Source organism: Macaca thibetana, chromosome 7, assembly GCF_024542745.1.
Source record: "Macaca thibetana thibetana isolate TM-01 chromosome 7, ASM2454274v1, whole genome shotgun sequence".
NCBI lineage: Eukaryota > Metazoa > Chordata > Mammalia > Primates > Cercopithecidae > Macaca > Macaca thibetana.
Genome location: NC_065584.1, coordinates 45,092,858 through 45,101,137, shown reverse-complemented (window position 1 = coordinate 45,101,137; position 8,280 = coordinate 45,092,858).

Genomic DNA, 8,280 nt, shown 5'->3' with positions numbered 1-8,280 from the left:
CTCTTTGTTAGATCCTGGAGAAACAAGGGTATCCAGGAAATGTGGCCTTAGCCTTGACAGAATCAGCTTACAGGAGCAGTAGAGTGAGAATGGGATTTAATTTTGTAAATCAGTGGGAACCCAATCAGGAATTTACAGGCACAGAACCAATGTATTTCGAAGCAACATAGGCTGAGGTCCTAGAATTGTGAAACACTTTTCACTGGGCATCTTCTTTCAAAGCTTCACCGTGGCTTGACGTGTTGCAGGGAAATGTAAGCCAAAAGACTTGCTGTGGAAAGGTATAGAATCTCTCCAACTGTGAACAGTTCTGCTTTGCTCCGAATAGTTCATGCTCTTTCACATCAAGTCATTCTAGAAAAATGACCCTGAGCCAACAAATCCAAAGAAAAATAATCGTATACTTTCCTCAACTTTTCCAGAATGAGTTTACAACACAAAGCAACAAAGACTTTTAAATTCCATGTTATTATAATTCTTAAGCTTGTGAAACAAACTATAATTTTTTAAAACAGAATATTATTGTACAGCCATAACACCTGCTTTACAGAGCCAGAAAAATCTTTTTATTTTAATTTAACTAAAACACAATGCACCAAAGCAAAGCAAAGCCTGCTGGAGAAACTAGTGGCTAGAACCCTGACTAAATAACTTTTCCATAAAACAAAGGATCTGACTGAGAGCTTGAAATGTAAACCAGCCCAAGATATTGAGTTGCTTGAATTGCAAGAAATAGATATTGCCTAGAAGTGCAACAATAATTTTTAAGGTGCTTTACTTTTAAAGCTTTTTATAGTTTAATCTAGCATTTATTACCTGCATGAATGAGTGAATGCTAGACAACTATAAGAATAGTTCAGAATAGGAATTCAAAATCCCTCCTGAATTCTTTTCGAAATCAGCTTTTGAGATTAATAAAATCTCAAATCTCTCATTGAGATAAATAAAATATTTTGAGATTAAAATCTTTGGCACCAGACTGCTTTGTAGCACCTATTAAGAAATAGTGTACATGGTTACCTTGAAATAGTCAGATATATTAAGCAGTGAAGGAAGCTTTGTAATTTAAAGCAATACCTCCCAAAAGTGCTAATGCCTCTGATCCCCATTCCCAATTATTCACTAAAATATCTGGGAAGTGCCTAATCTTATAGCTCAGAAATCAATTAATTGTCAACCCATTAGGACTGAAAAATAGTGGCAACCAGAGGCAAAAATAAGGTGAGAGATTTAAACATTGTCTCAATACAATATATTCAAACACACCTTTCACCAAAGAAGATACAGAAAGGGCACAAATAAAGATGCATAAGATCATTAACCATCAGGAAAATACACATTTAAACCACAGGAGATACCACTATAGACCCACTAAAATGTATCTAATCAGAAAGGCTGATAATACTAGGTGTTAGCAAGGATGCGGAGAAACTGGAACCATCTTATGTGTTGTTAGAAGGAATGTGAAATAGTACAGTCACTTTAGAAAATAGTTTGGTATTTTCGTTAAAACTTAAACACACATCTACCAAAGTCCCAGTAATTTTCCTCCTACATATCTGCCCATGGCAAATGAAAGCATATAGCTACACAAGGTGTTATTTATAAAGCAAAAAAAAAAAAAAAAAATTAGAAATAATCTAAATGTCTATCAACTGGTAACTAGACAAAGCAGGTATAACTGTGTATTGAAATACTCAGCAATAAAAATGAACTACTGACACATTCAACAACATGGATTTACTTCCAAAACATGGGTTAAGTGAAAGAAGTTCAACACCAAAACCTGTGTATTGTATGATTCTATTTAAGTGAAAGTTCTGATAAAGGCAAATCTAAGGAAAGAGAAAGCACAAGAGGATTGCCTGAGGCTTGGGAGGGTAGCGAGGACTGACAATGGACATGAGGGACCAGTTTGGGGTAACAGAAACGTTCTAGAACTGGATCATGGTGATGGTTGCACACCTATATGAATTTACTAAACCTACAGTATTATATACTTAGAGTGAATAAATGTATGCTAGTTAAACTATAATAAAGTTATTAATTAAGAAGCGATAAAGTTTCACAATGAAAACTTCTCCAATGGATCTTACTGGGGTCAATGTACCAATACCAGACATAATCCATTTGTAAACAAAGTGTGGCTCACTGTCAGGACTAAGGGAAGCAATATTCCTAGAAATAAGAGTGGTGACTATCAAGTTAAGATGATTGCTTGCCTCGTAAGCTTATTTCATTTACATGAATGAGGTGTATGCATGTGTAATTATGTAGGAGCCATCACATTCAGTCAGATTTGCAATGATAGTGGTAATGGAAACCTAAACCTAAGCAGGATTCTCAATGAGTTTTTTCACTGACGTGCACAGGCAGGCCCACATCTCCGTCTCTAAGCACATACTCTCTTTCCAAAGGTTGTGTAATGAATGAGTCAGAGCTGTGTACACATAAGAGGGCAAGGCAGGGCAGGAATTCAGCTCAATTAAGTCACGGATCCTCCATTTAAAACTACTAATGAGCCCGCAGAAGACATTTTTACCAACATGTATTAGATTCCCCACAATTTAAGCGATAAAAAACTGGATACGATCAAAAGTAGGCTCATTTATAACTTGAGGGACACTTAAAAGGGTTATTTGATTGTTGAGCAGATTCTTCTTCCAAAATAAAAACTTGTCCGTGTTTTAAGTTACAAATTTCACGTGAAAGAAGCTAGTATCCCTATATAAATACTTAAATATCAAAACCTCAGTATCACATGAAAAAGACACAAATATTCTGTAAAGTCTATTCTGAACTGAAAGTTATGGCATTGGGCTGGGAATTTTTGCTTTGTCATGGAAGAATATGGTTCTGCTGTATCTGGACAGGCACAAAGGGACTGTGGGGTATAGAGATTACATACAGACTGAAAGGATGAGCATGGATCAGCCGTGCCCTCACCCCCAGCCTCTACTGTGGTGCTTTGAACTATTTCTAGGAATGTTCTCAGGAGTTACTTTCTGAATAAGCCAACTTCTGGCTGTGGCTGATTTTTGGGTCAAATCATTCACATAATGGTTTGTGTAATTTGAAAAGAGCAAGCAGCATGCCGTATGCTCTAAATCAGGGAATCTCAACCTCAGCACTTTGGGCATTTGGGACTGGATAATACCTTCATTATGAGGGATGTTCTATTCATTGTAGGATGCTTTACAGCCTCACTTGTCTCTATCAACTAGATGCCAGAAGCACTGTTGCCCTAATTAGACAACCCAAAACACTCCCACAAATTGCCAATTATCCCCTAAGAGCAACATTGGCCCCAGTTGAGAACGACTGATCTACACGATCATTTCAAACTCTTTGGAGTAGTGAAAAGATTGTACAGAAACTTTGAAAAAGTATCATTTCCTTCACTGTTGAACTGTCCAGATAACTATAAATCTACTGATACCTTGAAAATGCAAAGTATCTTGAAAAGTGAAGACATTTGCTAAAAGCAAAGTATCATTATTTCACTTTTATTGCGTTAACAAAATCCACCATTAAGAATGGTGAAAGAGGGAAACACATTTGATCTAAGCATTCAAACTGGATTTAAAAAGAGATTCATTTTTACTACCTGGCTGATGCCTATCGAAGCCAGACTAATCACCTTTATTATGAAAATGTAGCAAAAGACAAAATCCAAAATTTATACACAGAGGATAACCACATTTGACCACAAAGCCTTACGATATACACAGATCCTCATTTAATTAAACCATCAAAGTTAGAACAGCCACGATGTGCAAATTTTTGATGAGCAGTATTAGTTGATGGACACTAAAATTCTCCTGAATAAAGTGAATTATCATTCTGTTCTAGTGGCCTCCTGTTCACCCCATCGGTGAGGGAGAAGTCCCCCACCCTAAATAATACAAGATGGCCAAACACCAAACCCTGGACAGATGAAACAGCAATTTGTTGGTCACATATACTCACAGCCCAGAGGAGAAGAACATCCCATACCGTGCAGGGCCACACTGGGGTTTGGACTCAGAACAATCAAGGGTCATGGTGACGCACGCTTTGTAGTAACAAGGGGGTGTGATGACCCCTGGCTCCCACAGGAGAATGTGATTGGATTGTTTGAAGAAATTTGCTGAATGGCAAGAAAGTGAAAGCCTGTTAGGTTGCAGACTGGTGGAGTGCAGCTGCTCTGACTAATAGGGAAACTAGCCACATGGAAGCCTTCTTCACTGGGGGTCAAGAGCACACATCTGGCAAGAACAGGGGAACTCACGGTTAGGTTTTTAGGGCCCGGTGAGGCACAAAGATATCAAGGCATCACATGGAGTTGTGGGCCGTATAATACACATTCTCAGGGAGTTGGAAGTGTTTTAGGATGTCTTACTCATTTTGAATGTAAAGAGAATACCAAATGATAGATGTATCCTCCTGCATGACTTAGCTGTACTGAAGCTTTTCAAAACAGGAGTGAGTCTTAAAGAAACAGACTTGAACTACTCCAAGCATTCTTTCAAGACTTTTAATAGTAGTAGCTATACTGGGTATAGTGCACACTTCTAAGCACTGCAGGGAGCTATTAAAAAAAGAAGGAATACAGCCTTTTTCCTTTTTTTTTTTTTTTTTTTTTAAGAGAGTTTCGCTCTTGTTACCCAGGCTGGAGTGCAATGGCGCAATCTCGGCTTACTGCAACCTCGGCCTCCTGGGTTCAAGTGATTCTCCTGCCTCAGCCTCCCGAGTAGCTGGGATTATAGGCACCCGCCACCAGGCCCAACTAATTTTTGTATTTTTAGTACAGACAGGGTTTTGCCATGCTGGCCAGTCTGGTCTCGAACTCCCGACCTCAGGTGATCCACCCACCTCACCCTCCCAAAGTGCTGGGACTATAGGCATGAGCCACTGCACCTGGCCACAGCCCTTTTCTTTAAGTAGCTCATGTATACATGACCATAGTGTCCTGCACAGATCAATGCTCCTGTGGGACTTTTCCACATAGGTCATCATGCAAAGGAGAAACTAAGTGGATGCCATGAATTGTAATATTCCATATCTGTAAACAGAACATATGTGAAGGGAGACCCTAGCATTTTTCCTATTTTAGGAACTTCAGCACAAGGGTAAACCCTGGAATTCTGTAATTAGAGAAAAAATCCTCCAAAAAATAATTTTAACATTTATTTTATTTCTATAGGTCCTGATGTAAAAACCAAGCACCTAATGCAGGTCTGAGAGTCACTCTGAGGCAAATAAGATCTGAAAGTCAGAGACCTGAGTTTGAAAACATTTTCTGATACTTTCTAGCTATGTGAGGTTACAAGGGATTGTTTATCACCCAGAGCCTATGGGCTTATTTCTCTAATGAGGTTGTTAGAAGCATTATATGTGAAGGTGTCTGAGACCGAAAAATAGTAGATATTTCTACTTATCCAAACATCCGTATACAACATGCAAAATTGTAAGAATCTTGGTTTTATATCAAAGTCAATTCAATAAAACGACAAAAACACACAAGATGCAGCTCTGTAAAAGGTACAGACATCTTGCCAAAGCGTAGAAGGGAGGGAGGTTAAATGAAGGTGTTGGTGTTAAACATGGTTCCTGTGTCTTGTTAGGTACAAACATTTTAATTTGTCAACTCCAGCATTATGCCCTCACTGCATCTAAATGGGTCCGAGTCCTAAATTAACTAAACCTCTAGTGGCCTCTCTACATCTTTAGTATGAACTTTGGGAATTGATCTTATAGCTCTGAATCTTAAATCTGGAAGAACTCTGAAACAGCATCAAATGCCTACTATGCGTAACAGAGATCTTATATAATATTGACAACTAAGTGTGAAAGTGAAAACGACGAATAGTACTGCTAGTTTACAGAATATCAGATTTGTAAAACTGGGACTATATGTTCATGTAGCCTATATGTTAATAGGTTCTTTACATACGTATTTCCTGAAGTGTGGAAGTAGAGGAGAGGATATTATAGGGTTTGTGTTTGCCCTTATAGTTGATGGGGAGGTGAAAGGACTCCAGCTGTTGTGTCTCAACAAACTTTGAACTTGTCCAATTTTCTCTGTATGTAATTGAGAAAATCTTGGAACTTCACTAGGAGCTGTGTGTGAATATATGTTATTACTATTTATGGCTCTTTCTCAATAAGTTCTGGAATCTACCTTGACTACTAGGAAAATCAATGGCGAATAGAGAGAACCTCAAGCTTTGTAGAGCCCGTTATATTTTTCAAAGTATTTTCATTGCTATTATCTCATTTAATCTGATCCCAACCTACTATAGGCTATACAAGGAACAACACTAGCAGAGGAAAGGAAGAGAAGAGAGGCTCCTGGTAACTGCACTAGCACAGAAGTTTCTTATTTGCTGCTGATGTCTTGAAAGGCGAAAACCCCTCCCTGCCCTCGTTCCACTCAGCCTCTTCCTTTCAACGCGTTCAATGGCAATTGTTGGAAATCTTGCTTTCATCCTCCCTTTTCTCCTCCGGCAGGCAGGGAGCCACAGAGCCATCAGCTTAAGGTTGCCTGCAGTGTTCCTTCTCCTCTCCCTACTTATAGCAGAATGGAAAACTACAGGGAATGAGAGACAGTGTATGCATGCAGCAGCGAAAGCGCCAGACCTCTGAAAATCTGCTCCCTGCTCTCCTTACCTGAGTTGTAAAGATTTAGGGGAAGGGTATTAAGAATGGAGAATACGGAAATTTAAAGAAAGAATGAGAGAGCTGAAATTCTCCCCTGTCTCTAAAAGCAGGTATTATTCTTCCTGACACTCCTGCCGGTGAATGGATTCCATAGTTCAAAGGCCATTAACATGAAGAATTTCAACAGAATCTTGCTGTTTGTCTTTGAACAGGATATTCACAAAGACAATAAGGTCCATTCAGTGTTTGTTGATTTATAAACTGTGCTAGCACTTTTCCATCAGCCACTGATGGTATTGAACACTGTTATTTATAAACTGTGAACACAGATATGTATTTTTTCTTTTCATGGGAATAGTCCCAGAGAATTTTAAGAAACAAGGAAGATGTCATCCCCAAACACACACACCCACACCCACACCCCCCACACACACGCACATGCACACTTCAAGACTTAAGCTAAGGTTGGGTGCCAGAGGACAGTAGAATCAGATGAGATGGAAAGTTGTGTTTGATGCACCCATATGCACCCACAGGAAGCAGGAACCCAGAAGTTCCAGTTTCTGCTCCACACAGAGTGATCTGGGGTGCCAGCATCCAACCAGTCTTTATTCAGTCTTCTTGAACTCTGACCCAACTGTGTATCCTTAACCAGATACAACAAATAACCTGTCTAGTTCTGATTCTAAAACTCAGGTGGACAGAGAGTATCGTGAGTGTAGAACGTTAAATTACAATCTTCAATATCAAAGGGAGAGAGTACAGCTTTTATGAGATATCAGTTGTTTTTTAAGAAAACTGGAATAAAGGACACACACCTTTACATAAATGATATAGTTGAACACATAACTATCCTTTCTGCAATATTCAGAGTGAGACTAGAAACACTTTCAGTAGCATTAAAGAGTGTGTGTTTGTGTGTGTGTATGTGTTACACTGAAAACCCAGATGGCATGTGATATAGTGTAAGAAACATTGGACTTGGAGTCAAGGCAACTGAATTTTAATCCCAACTCCTCCCAAATCCCAAATTTAATTTCCAAAGTTGTCACTATACATACAACTTTGGAGAATTGCCTACCCTTTCCATTGGTTTCTTCACTTCTCAAAGTAGGCAAGGTGCTAATTCATCCCCAATGCCCCTTCTGGCTATATAAGGTTAGTTCTGCATCACTCACCTTGGGCACATCTTTATTTAATCAAATTAAAGCATGTTACGCTGATTTTCCTAGATTAAACAGAATGTACCCAACTTGATATAGGAAAACTTGGTGTTTTCAACAATCTTACAGGAAGCAAAAGCCTCCTAGCTGGGTGGGAATAGAAGAAGCTAACAAGTTTGAAGGTTGGAAGGTTAAAGCATGTTCTATTTTTTATCCCATTCCCTGAAGAAAACATCCTATGGGACAAAAACTTCTCATTCTGCTCTTAATGGTATTGGCACTTGAGTATTTCCTCACACATCTACAATATGTATTATCATGTTTTGAATTTTTTTTTTGAGATGGAGTTTTCTCTTTGTTGCCCAGGCTAGAGTGCAATGGCATGATCTTGGCTCACTGCAACCTCCAACTCTTGGGTTCAAGTGATTCTCCTGCCTCAGCCTCCCTAGTAGCTGGGATTACAAGTGCCCACCAC